The sequence below is a fragment of the Rhinolophus hipposideros genome (genome assembly GCF_964194185.1).
Source record: "Rhinolophus hipposideros genome assembly, chromosome: 10".
NCBI classification, from domain to species: domain Eukaryota; kingdom Metazoa; phylum Chordata; class Mammalia; order Chiroptera; family Rhinolophidae; genus Rhinolophus; species Rhinolophus hipposideros.
The window spans coordinates 47429898-47443527 of NC_138056.1; the positions used below are offsets into that span (position 1 = coordinate 47429898).

The 13630-nt window shown below is 39.8% G+C and overlaps 1 protein-coding gene across 5 annotated transcripts in view; it reads right to left on the minus strand.

Moving 5' to 3' along the window:
* FAM168A (family with sequence similarity 168 member A) overlaps window positions 1-13630 on the minus strand; it is a 188537-nt gene that overhangs the window by 111580 nt on the left and 63327 nt on the right. The window contains exon 2 of one of the 5 annotated variants that reach the window (XM_081061682.1): window positions 12482-12531. The exons of the other annotated variants lie outside the window; for them this stretch is intronic. The gene's annotated coding sequence lies outside the window, so the exon portion shown is untranslated. The remainder of the gene's footprint in view (window positions 1-12481; window positions 12532-13630) is intronic. 5 annotated transcript variants of the gene reach the window in all.

A 13630-nucleotide genomic window follows, 5' to 3' on the forward strand; every position in this document is an offset into this window, starting at 1 on the left:
TTAAGCTCTGTGAGCTAAAAAAAAAAAAAAGAGAGAGAGAGAGAGAGAGAGAGAAATAAACTCTAGAACTCTAGTGGCAGAGAGAAACTTAAATGGGAATAAGTGGTAAGTGCTCTGTGATACGGGAAGCACCCAGAACTATGAAGAGCAGAGAGGTTCAGAGCCCAGTGGTGAGATGCAGGAGACCGTGGGGGAACCATAGGGAGGCCACTCAGAAATGAGCCCAAGCTATGCTTTAAAACGGTAATTAAGAGGTTGGGAGATGAAGAAAAGGTGGGAGGGTGTCACAAAGAGAGACAATGGCATTGATGAAGGTACAGGAATGTTGACCTGGACAGTAAATGTCAGGTAGTTCGGTCTGACGTGAATAACATGAGAGAAAAGTAAGATTTGAGGCAATTGAGGTAGGCAGAGGCCAAATCATGAAAAAACTTTGCAAGCTAAACTAAGGGGTTTGAATTTTATCCTCAAAGGTATGGGAAACCTCTGAAGGTTACAAAGCAGAAAAGAGGCGCGCAATTATGTACTTAACAAAACTCCCAGAGAAGCAGTATGAAAGATGATTGGAGGGTGGGGAGAGACAGGAGCAGGGAGACCCGTCAGGAAGTTGCTGCAAAAAGAGAAGAGACAGTATATTTGCCACAATTAAAAAAAAAAAAAAGAAAAAAGTGATGAGACAACGCCCGTCTGATACAAATAGTTTCAAACATCTATTTTTAAATGGGTCTCTCTCCATTAGTCTATACCTCTCAACGCTATTAACGCCATGATTTAATTATATAGCACAACTACAAAAGCAACTATTAAAGTCAACAATTTAAACTCTAAAAAATTACACTGCACTCTTTTACATAATAGCCATTCTAAACTTCAAACTAAAACTGCACATTTTTCTCTCTTCCACTGCACACAATTTTGGGAAAACATTTCAGCCAGCTGAGCACATCTGTGCTGTGTGCAACAAGTATAAACAGTTTAACAGGAGTTTAATGAAACATTTCCTATTCTTTATTAGAGGAAAAAATTAGAAAATTCTAACATGGCAAAATCAGATTGCAAATTGACATTTTTAAATCGTTTTTTATATGACTATGCCAGTTTTAAAGCCCATCTGGTTGCATGGTGCAGATGTCCTGAATGAATACAGCATTTTCAGTTATTAGGCACTTGGCTAAAGCATTCAGAACTGCCGTGTGTCATCTACAGCAAGCCACAACAAGTCTAGTGCTTAGGAAGTACCTACGCACTCAAGCTGGTATAAGAGGATTTCTTAATCTGTCCTGGAGAGGAGGGGACATATAGGGAGGTGGAAGGAACAATCTCACAATTTTAAGCAAGTACCTTTCGGTTTTACCTCTTATTCTCTGAAAGGCAATGCACTCTGATTATCTTTGATCCCACAGTTCCTTAGCCTACTGGGTTTACCTACCTTCCTGTCTCCAACAAAACCTGAAGAACCAAGGCTTTGAACTGGACTAAAACTGGGTTCGATTCAAACTCTCCCTCTTACAAACTGTACAACTTAACACATTGCTTAACTTTCCTGAGACTCTATTTCTCCATGTGTAAAATGATAATACCTAACCTTGCAGAGCTGTGGTGAGGTTGAAAGAAAATGTACATAAAATATCTGTGGGACCTCTAGCTCATGTGGGCATTCAATAAATGGTAACTATTTTTACACTCTCCTTTGTATCTCACTATAATTTGTATGTAACAGTAAGTATGCACCTACCTTAAAAGTTTATTGTGAAGATTAAATGAATTAATATAAGTAAAGGGTTTAGAACAGTGCCTGGCACACAGCAGGCAATTATTACACGTTAGGTGCTGCTGTTACTATTATATACCAATAATGTAGCATGTTCACACTGCATTACAATTTATTTGTGGTCTTCCTCTCCATCTAATATTTAGCATAAAACCCCAACAAATAATGTTGACCAGTTGAATAAATAATGGCTGAATGAATGAACTGAAGATATCAGTTCTGTGACAAGAGAATCCTCTCCGAATTTATTACACAATCTTCCCACAGCAGCCATTCAATAAGAACGCTCTGTTTTGTGAACTGATGAATTATATCAAGCCTGGGTGGTAACTAGAAGTATTCTTGTAGGCTTGTTTTATAGATAAGAAACAGAGTCCCAGAGAGATTAAAGATTAAGATCACTGAGTTAGGAAGAACTAGAATCCCCTTTGGACTCTCAGAAACTAGCTCTAGCTTTCTACTAGGGTTTGCTCTCTCTCCATATTTTTAAACATTAACTATGAGATTGATCAAGTTTTTCTCTGTGGTTGCAAGAAGAGACCTCTCAGACAGAAGATACTACAATTAAATGATGGAAAGGTGAAGGAACACGACCAAAGAAGGAGAAAGTCAGTGTCTCTTTTTAAGAGAGGAGCAAAGACCTGATTTTATTTGGCCTGAGAATAGAAGAAGCCATTAAATTTGAAACTAACAAGAGGATAAAGCCCTAACTATAAACAAATAAGTACAGCAGAGACTGAGACCATCAAACACGAAAGGGTGGTATGCAGGTTACAGGCACTCAGCCCCTCCTGTAGAAAGCATGACTAGGTAGAGCCTTTCTGGGGTGTATTTATTCTTTCATTTAATAAATACTTATTATTAAGTCGCTGAAATGGACTAGAGCAACTCAAATGTAGCAAGAGCCTTAAAAACATTTACTTTGACTCCAATTACAGTATTCCTAAATTTTTTTTAAATTTATTGGGGTGACATTTGTTAGTAAAATTACATAGATTTCAGGTGTACAATTCTGTATTACATCATCTATAAATCCCATTGTGTGTTCACCACCCAGAATCAGTTCTCCTTCCATCACCATATATTTGAATATTCCTAAATTTTATAAGAAAGTTATCAAAAAATACAGACCAAAATTTATAATCAAGGATGCTCACCACAGTGTTATTTATAATATCTACAAATGGAAAGTAACCTGAATGTCCAACAATAAAGTTATGATTAAATAAATAATTTCGTGTAACACAATAGTATACAGTCATTAAAAGTGGTGCTTAAGAAAAAATTTCAGACACTGTAAAATGCTTCTAATGTTAAAATTTCAAAGACACTGTAAAATGATCTAATGTGAAATTGAAAAGCACTCCACAAAACCGTGTCTGTAGTATGATCTTCATATAAAATAGGAAGTTTTTAAAAAATAATGAGTTTTAGAAGTCAATTTCTTCATGGTAGGATACAGAGAGGATACAGGGAGGACAGGATATAGGGAGATATTTGCCAGGTTTTCAAATTGTCCATAATAGGCACTTTTCAAAAAGCCAAAGGGTGGAGATTTACAGAAGAAAAACAAAGATATTAAATACCATCAAGATTGATCAAGATCTTTGGAATCTCTCCTAGGTGAGATGAATATAAAAGGCATATTATTTTTATACAAAAGGATTACGTTAATTCTAGTGAGAACTGACACAACTAAAAGGGTGAAACACAAAGGGAGAGAAATAAAGAGGAAATCCAATCAGATTCCCAGGAGGTCACTTTCATTCTACTATGTCTGTCAGCAGCCAAGTTCAATGAATGAGGTGAGGAATGAAACTTGATGGGTGAAGAAGATGGCAGAACTCTAGCTAAGACCTAGTGCAAAAATCAGTGAGTTCCTTGAGAGTACAGAACCTGCCGAGTATCATACGGTGTGATAGACCATGAAGGAAGGCAGGAGCCTCAACACGGCAGAACGGTCCAGAGTCCGGAAGGCTAAGTGGAAGGTGACTGATTTAAAGAAGGTGTGAAGCTAGAGAAAGGGGAGGAGGACGTTCTAAGAAAAAGGGACGGCCCAGAAAACAAGCAATTTAACATGTCTGGGGAAATGACATTCATTTCAGAGCTGCTGGAGTACAAAGCGGAAGGCAGGCCAGGCAGTGGTGACAGATGTGGTTACAGAAGTCATCAGGAGCCTGTCCCAGACGACCTGGACGCCTGATACAATGTTAGCCAAGCAGCGGGATACGAATCAATCAACAAGGGCACCAGCCCAGAAGGAGCTCACCCCAGCGGAAGAGACAGTTAGGCAGCACTACGGAAAAGATAAATGAAGGGTGGTTAGCTCAGAGAAGGAGCAACCAATCCAGCTTGGAGACTCATAAAAGGCCCCTGAAAAGGAGGTGTGGAAGTTGAGATACAAAGGAAAGCGGGGCTAAGGGCAGCGACATCCAAGATGGTAACACACTATTGGCCTGACACAAACTGCAAATCAGGGAACCCAGTCCCTGCAGGGCTTGCAAAGGGAACGATTCTCATCATCACAATGTGAGCTCCCAAAAACCTCATTTGTCTTATTCACTGCCATGTCTCCAATACTAAAAATAGTGAACCCAAAGAAGCTGCTCTACAGGTATTTATAAAGAAAAAGAGAGAGGGGCTTGCTGCTATATGGAAAAGGCAATGGGGAATTCGTAATCACAGTAAGGCAGAAACAATCCAAGCGTTCATCAACAGATGAATGGATAAAAAAATGTGTATACATACAATAGATTATTCAACCTCAAAAAGGAAATTTTGACACATGGTACAATATGGATAAACACCGACGACATTATGCTAAGTAAAATAAGTCGGTCATAAAAGGACAAATACTGTATGATTCCACTCCTCTGAAGTACTTAAAGCAGTCAAATTCACAGTGACAGAAAGTAGACGAAAGTTGCTGGGGGCTGGAAGGAGAAGGAAATGGGGAGCTCCGGTTTAATAAGTACATAGTTTCAGTTGTACAACATGAAAAAAGTTCTGAAGATGGATGGTTGCACAACATAAATGTATTTAATGGCACTTCACTGTACACTCAAAATGGCTAAAATGGTAAATTTTATATTTATACACAATTTTTAAAAAATACAAAATGCAAAAAAAGTTATTTAAAAGAATAGGTAAAATATTAATAAAAGAAATGAAAAAAGAATAAAGTAGTAAGAGTATAACTCTGAAGACTAAGGCTTGGAGCCAAAGACAAATAGCAACGTCTGCTCCATTTCTCCCTTCAACTGCCATTTCTATCCACATCCAATTTTTACATGCACCTGAGTCCCAATTAAAACGAATACTAAGCATAGGGCCCTCAGGGGCTCACAAACAAGCAAATCCACGGGTAATCTGAAAGGTGTGTTCTGAAAGCACAGTCTTACTGACTACCTTTGTTATTGTTAGGAACAGCGAAACAACTTGCATTTACTTGAACATCTAATATATGTGGGGTACTAAGGTTGGAGCTTTATAAACATCATCTCTAATCCTAACAGTAACCTTGAAAGGTAAATGTTACAATTCTATTTTCATACTAACTCATTTAGGATGACAGGTATAAATGGTAAAGTTGGAATGTGAATCTCGGTGTATCTGATTCCAAAACCCTTGAGGAGTGATCAATTACTGTCTCAAAAGAACACAACCAGGCCCCTCTCGGTGCTGCTACTTGTCCTCCCCTCCAGCTCTGCTAGAAGTTAGCAGCTGGGAGGACCCAGATTTAGTTACTACCAAATACCTTTCCCGGGAATCCCCGATGGCCATAGATGGGGGTGCTCTGGGCACTGAGCCACCGGGAGAAAGAGAAGCAGCTCCCCCCCACCACAGGTCTTTCAGACCCCACACTGACCAAGCAAGACAGAGACAAGCTCTTAAAACATGTGTAACAGTTTCCTCCACGAGGGCACTGCACTGGCACTGCCTAAGGTATTCCTGCTGCTTACAATGCTTCACTGATGAACAGCCTTCCTCGCAGACCAGCGCTACACATCATCACCAGCTACAAATCAGGACCAGCTTCTGGTCCACTTTCGTTCAGCCTCTCCCACACTCATCTGTACCACTTCCAGCATCACTGAATTCACCCTTCCTTTATCCAGCTCTGCTGAATGACATCTATGATCCAGTGAACAAACTAATAACGCTCTACAGTTCTCAGACACTTCCAAACACATTAAATCATTTACTGCTCACAACAACTCTGAGAGATAGGTATTAATACCTCCATTTGGCCAAGCTGGCTCAGTTTAGTCTAAGTAAATAAATAAGTAGTACAAAATAACCATCCGAAAAAGAGCCCACTTTTTTTTTAGCCAAGAACCTTTCTCAGAAGCCTCCAGCAGCATTCCTGTCATGTTTCACTGGCCAGACTTTGGGCACATACCCATTCCTAAATTATTCACTGGCAAGGGGCATGCGAGTACCATGACTAATTGACAAACTGATTCCCTGGCGTGGAACGGAAGGTGGCAAACACACAACCACCACCTCGCCCATCACCGCTAGAATACTGGCATCTCTTAGTATGTCTCCTTCATGTCACAGGGACCCTGAAGACTCAATGGGTCAGAACTGCTGGTTTGGGGCAAGGAGAACAGTCATTCCGTAGAGTCCAGAGTCTGTGGACAGTGCTCTGGAAGATGATCTAGAGACCCCAGTTTTAGTAATATTACTATACTAATACTACTATGCCTACTATGTATGCTTTGCTAAGGGACGGGCTCTCTCCAACCCTCAGGTTCCTCTTCTCTATAAGGGACCACCTAGACCAGCGTTTTCAAACTGGTCTTCCAAGAACTAAAGGTTAGGAAAAGGTACCCAGGAACAGAAGTAAACAGGAAGGGGATACAGAGGGAGAGTGTTACAAGGCCCACTCCAACCAGAGCAGCTCCAGTTTGATGTCTTTGTATGGAACCTCATGTAATATCTGGTATAAAAAGTTCTAGTGCTTGAAAAACAATGTTCAACCCAGTAAAAAAGATGTTAATATTCTTTCCAGATTAACATTTTATTTTTCAATGTCACAGATATCAGCTGAACAATCCCCCATTAATCACTTTACCGTATTTCACTAAAGTTATGCATGACTACCTTCATGTTGATAAATGCAGTAGACATTGTCTTTATTTTTATTTGATCTCAAACATAAATGTAGCTTTAATCAAAGAAAACCTGAAAGAAGTACTACATATCTATGAAAATAGCCAAAATAAAACACAGTGATAACACTAAATGCTGGCAAGAATGCAAAGAAACTGCATTTCTCATACATTGCTGGTAGAAACGTAAAATAGTACAGCCCCCTGAAAAAGCGTTGCACAGTTTCTTATAAAAACTTAAATATGTACTTACTATACAACCCAGAAGTTGTACTCTTGGGCATTTTATCCTAGAGAAATAAAAACACAAAACCTGTACACAAATGCTCATAGCAGCTTTATTTCTAATAGGAAAAAACCTGGAAACAACCCAAATGTCCTTCAACAGGTGAATGGTTAAACAAACCAACACATCCATACAATGGAATTCTATTCAGCAAAAAAAGAGAACAATGGTACATGCGACAAGCTGGATGAAACCCGAGGGAATTCTGCTTCGTGAAGTCAATCTCAAAAGGTTGTATATTATCTGATTCCATTTATATATACATAATTTTCAAAATGACAAAAGTATACAGATGGAGAACAGATGAGCGGTTGCCAGGGGACAGTGACAGAAGTGAGGTGGGGGAAGAGAGGGAAGCGTGTGTATAAACATAAGGGGTTAGCACGAGGGAGTTCCCTCACGGCGCTAGAGCAGCACTGTATTATCTTGGTTGTGGTGCTAGTTACACAAATCTATACGTGTGTAAAACTGCACAGAACTATACACACACACACACACAAATGAATGCATGTAAAAAATAGTGAAAATGAATGAATAAGGTCTGTAGTCTAATGAATATACTGGACCAATCCCAATTACCTGGTTTTGACATTGCTCTGCATCAGATAAGATGTCAACACTGGAGCAAGTTGGAAGAAGGATACATAGAACTCTATTTTTGCAACTTTGTGTGAGTCTATAATTATTTCAAAATAAAGTGTTTTCTAAGCAATATAATTCAACATTTATTGAATATCTATGTCAGGTACTGAATAAGGTATTTTGTAATAGAATGCTATTCATCAAAAAAATTATACAGTTATTCATCATTATAAAAATTATATAAAACAATTTTTTTTCCAATTTTGAAATCCCTGGCTTACCCACTTTAAAAACTAAGATACTTTTTGCAAGACTAATCTATTATTTTCTCTAATATAGCAACTATCATAACCCTAATTTATTAACATATATATGAAGTGCATTACTTATACATGCCAAAGCACATATTTTACACCATTAACAAATATATCAGGAGCTCAGAAATTTATCAGCAGCTCTCCTTTTCCCAGCAAAAAGAGTTTAAAAGGTGCAGAAATAACGTGAGTTGGAGAAAAACAAAGTCATTTAGGAAAAAAAAGAGCAACTATGTTTAAACATATAGTGGGATGGAAGGGAAAGCAGCTTCTTAGAGTATATCCATCCTGGAAAATGGGACTAAACCAGACCCCAAATCCGTTGGCAGAAAGTGCAACTGATATAGAGAAAGGAGGAGCCCAGGAAGGGGGAAGAGGTTAAAATCTATCCTGCAACAGGAGTTTCTGAATGCCTACAATGTGTTTGGATGGTCTGGGCTCTTCCAAAAAGTCCCAGTTCCAGCCAAACAGGCCTAGAGGTTTCTCCACTATCTGAAAGAACAGCGTTCCTATGAAACCCTTCATAAGCCGAAATGGCATAAAGCAAAGAAACAATTACCATTCATTTACATGGAAAATTTTTTGAGCATTCCCAGACCCAAAACTCAACACATGCACAACATCTTTAATTTTGCTCATCACTCCAACACACTAATTTTTGTCCGGTTTTACGCTAAGCATAACACCCTTAAGAGCTCTCTTAGGTTTTTCTGATACCTTAGTACACATCTTGCTACCAGATGCACAAAATAAATCAAGATAAAGCACAGACGCTCACAAACCGTTCAAAGCTGTGGCGGCCTGATGCTAAGTATATAGTTCCCGGGCAAGACACGCGGCGGTGCCACTCTCACGGCGTGCTGCCCCTGTAACAGTTTGCTGCACAACAAATGCAGGACATTATTTTCACTTTTCACCTTTTTTCGTAAATGAAAATCCTGCTCAGATTTCTTTCAGTTAGCAAAACAGGTCCTAATACAGGTCTTTCGTAAAAGTGAAGGAGTAACACAAACTTTTAAAAAGCGGGGGATACCAGATACCTGCTGGACTTCCAACATACCGACTGCTCTGCTGGGGGTCTCTCCTGGCTACCCCGGCCGACACTGGTCTCCCACTCACAGAAGTGTAGATTAAGTCCCACTTTTGGGCACTTACTCTGTACTATGCTAAACTGTAGCTTGTACCTGTTAATCCATCTCCATGAACAGGACCTTACAAAAAGAATAAAAAGGTCCTGTATTAAAATAGAATACAACATACAAACAAAAAGCATTTGGTTCAGGTTTCCAATATGCCAATATGGCATGTCCATATCTGAATGATAAACTCAGTCAAATGTCAACCACTTTCCCAGAGAAACTGTCTTGTTTTCTCCTTTTAGAAGTCATCCTTCTCTCCCAGGTTTTCAGGAAATTAAGAGGTAAATTTGAAGCTTGCCTACAGCAAGTGGGGAGACACATATTACTCTATTTTCATTAGTAATGAATAATTTTCTTGTTGTATTATTTTATTGTTACTGTTGTAAGCTCCCCTAAAACCTTTGTGCAATAAATACGCCGAAGACTACCCAAATTTGGTAAACCCCACCAGAGCCCTAATAACTGTATTAAAATGATGGCATATAAGACTGGAAATGGTACAGCCATTCACTTTTTTTAAAAAATCCATAAACCAAGGTCTTTATCAGGACTCCTTCCATTGCTGAAATGACTTTATTTTTATATCTGTATCATTTAACAAAGGGGTAAAAAGTAACACCTGACTCACTGTGGAAAATAAAAATTTTTTGGATAATTTAAGTATCCTCTTCTATAGGATTCTCGATCTTGAGGTTCAATGCTGCCATTTTCAGAAGGGCTGTGACTTACAACATGACAGAGCACACTGACAGCTACATGCCGCTCTCCACCTCTCTGGTCTTCATTATGAACGGGGAGCGTATTTTACCCTGAAGGGCTCTTTTGGAGATTATATAAGACAACATTATGCAAATCATCTAGCAGGTCCTCAGCACCATCTGATTCAGACCTTGGTCTCCAATCCAGATTATCCTGCTTCAAGGTGGAAGTGTTTTCCATCCTAGAACAAAGTCTATAATGCTAGTCAGATTTTTTCCATTTCTTGCTTAATCTGGTTTCTGACTTTAAAGCTCAATAAAGAGCTAAAGGTTACCTACTAACAGGGTGGTTCTGCCAGAACCTGATCAAAACATTCTCTGGGTACCAGTCAAGCATTAATATATATTAATATTTAATTAAGCAAGGCATTAATTCACAAGGGTCCCAGGGAGGGAGCATTTACTGAGCTAGTCAATGGGGCATCGCAATACTGTACACTACCCTTGCGACCAGAATTTCCAATGCCACTACTCTTTATTGGTCATTATTTAATACTGATGTAATGGATTGGTGAAATCAATAAAACTATGTTAAGAAAAGACTCATAGGTGGCTTTTCAAGAAATTCCAGGCCAAGATTTCATCCCTATCTAGTATTTAATGTTCAGCTCTATCATTTACCTAAGACAGACCCCTCAAACATTCCTAGTCCTTGAATAATGTCGTTTTATTAAATTCGTTTTGTTATAGCACTGAAGAAATGCCATGTGAATTTAACTCTTGTTTATATCAATTAGCCTATGTAAACTGGTTTCATATACGTCGTTTCACTAAAGTTCCAGAACCTATCAACGATGTTAAGTCAGAATTTACTGTATGTGCTCTGGAAGGCTCACTCACATTTATTTTCCATTGTAACTCAACCAAGCATGTCAGTTCTTACTTGTTAACTGTATAACCTGACCTCTAAAGACAACACTACTTATTAATAGCCATCTAACAGGTAGTGCTATTAACTGAGTAAGGTTGAGAGATAATTTATATAGAATGCCTAAAGAGCCTATGCAATAAATTGCAGCTGCTATTGTCAGCATCAGTGAGTATTCATGAATGCCCATTGTTCTCCCAACATTGTGCTGCGTATGAGGGGGAAATTTTCCTGTTTCTAGAGATCATTTATGCATCTAACAAATTCTAGGGCCTGTATCACGATAGGCGTAGAAGAGGAATGGATCAGTCAGGACTCCTTCCATTATAAATGACAGAAAACTTAACCCAAATGAGTTGGAGCAAAAAGTCTAACTACTGGCTTAATTAAGTGAAACCCAGGAGAAGGGAAGACTAGAGAGGAGCCTCTATCCTGAGCTGAAGTCACCATGTCCATCTCTTTAGCCTTGCTTCCTCAACGCTGGTTCTCTCATGAGTCAGAGTCTCCTCCAATAGAGGCAGAACCGCTTCGCAGCTTCTCGTCCTGGAAGCTAACACCCTTTGAGTCCAGCAAGATTGGGAGAGGGTCTATTGTAGTGGCTCCCAGAAAAGTCCTGCACATTCAGTGTAGACCAGCTTAGAACACATACTTACCCCGAAACGAATCATTGTGGTCAGAAGACTATGACGTGCTCGTCAGCGTGGGCCTGGTTCACGTACGCCAGAGCTAAGACGTTCCTGCCCAAACCACACGGGACAAATAGGGAGGAGGTACGGTTCCCAAAACCAACATCGGAGGCCACTACCGAGATAAGAAGGAAGCTAAGAAAGTAAACTCCCGCTGTCTACCCCAAGAAACGCTGTGCCTGTGCCCTCCTGGAATACGGAGCCGGAGGCAAGGACTCGTAAGCGCAGATGCTGGTAGAAAAAGGGTCAGAGGCACGGTTTTAATGGAAAGAACACAAGTGCAGTACAAAGCGATACGCGCTACAGTGGATATGGTAGTGTCACAGCAGCCACAAACAAAAAGGCACGGAGGGTCCCCAGAGCATTCGGGAAGTCTTCACAGAGGTGGTACGAACCAAAATTAGTCCTGGAGAGAACAGGTCAGGTAGCAAATCACCCAGCTACAGCAGCAGAACCAAGGTTTCCGGATTCCCTGTCAAGAGCTCTTTCCACTACTAAGTCCGTTACAATGGGCAGCGGAGGAAACGGGGACTGGGGCTCAATGGAGGTGCCACAGCAGCTCATTTAGACCAGCTGTCAAAACTGCTCAGCACTTCAATACACTGGAAAGGCCTTGTCCTCACAGCAGCAGGACCACGAGACCCTGCCAACTCTAAGAAAGACGCTTCAGCTGGATACCGTCGTGTCCGAACCTGACACTGGGCAGTCCAGCATTTCCCAGCACTTCAGCTTCTTCACCTACTACTGTGCTGCCTCTTTCCACTATGTGTGTGAGGGTGCAAAGCTCAAAAAGAAAATACCAAACACACTAAGTGGAGACCAGATATCAGATGACAAAACAAAACAAAACAAAACACCCCCCAACACTGACATTTCCACACATGCAGTGTCAGCTCACTGACCGCACGATGCACTGAACATGAGGGCGGGTTTGTGGTCGCACTGGTCACCACCACTTACTAATCGTGTAGCCTTGGGCAAGTCACTCTTCTGACCCTCAGTTTCCTCACCTGTAAAACGGGAAACATGAGTAGAACACCTTTCTTCATGAAGCTACTATAGAAAAAACAATATGAAGCAAGGGAAAGCACTTGATCAAACCGTAAAGCATCGCGTAAACGTTATGTTCTTTAACTCTTTACAGGAAGATATTTCGAAGTAAATTACACGACTTCCACTTTTATAAAGAGCAGAATCCTCAATGCTTCAAGACATGGGGACTACATTTCCTTTCGGACTTGAAGAAGATCAAAACTATTTCCAGGGAAAGCTTATAAAAACAATACCACATTAAACATTGGTGATTTGTTTTAAGAGCTGGTATGCAATTAAGAGGATTCCACTGTTTCACCAGGCTCTTGTGGCATCCAATTAAGTAATAATGTGAGAGAGGAGCGCTTAATTACGGAGGAAAACTTCCACAAGCCAGTGACAGGTGTGCAGGGCTCAAGCTGAGATCAAAATAGTTGACTACAGCATTAATCCCCCCTTTCCTTTTTCCAAAGACACTTAAGTTTGCATGCAATTAGTTGAAAAGTAAACCAGACCAAATGACTGCCATATTTCAAGCTTTATTACCCTTTATCACGTTAACATCCACCAACTGAGTTTTAAAGAATTAACACCAAAACAGATGGTTTAAACCCACAATAAGCGAGCTTCAGTGATCAGAAATGATAATGACCAAGATGAATTCATATTCATCATTAAGATGTTACCGTGTTTCCCTAAATTGTGCCTACTGTAAATTGAAGTTCTTCCTTTTTAATTTTCATATACTTTGTAAATAACCTTAATAAAACCATCTTTAAGGGGATGAATTTTTTCCTAATTTGCCAACCTTTCCTCCAAAATGTACACCAAACCTCTTTTGCTCCTTGATTTAATCAATAAAATTTCAAGTCAGACAACCAACATTTATTCTGCACATTACAGACAACGGTTTTAGCAGCACCTGCATAAAAGCCAAATAAAGCACATCCCCAAAATCCAAATGGAAAAATAATTTTCCCACCAAGTTTGACTGTTCTAAGGTCAAAGTGTGACCTTTCAAAAAGATGTACTCTTACAAACTAAACTGTTTATGTAGACTCTAAACACGTGACAGGG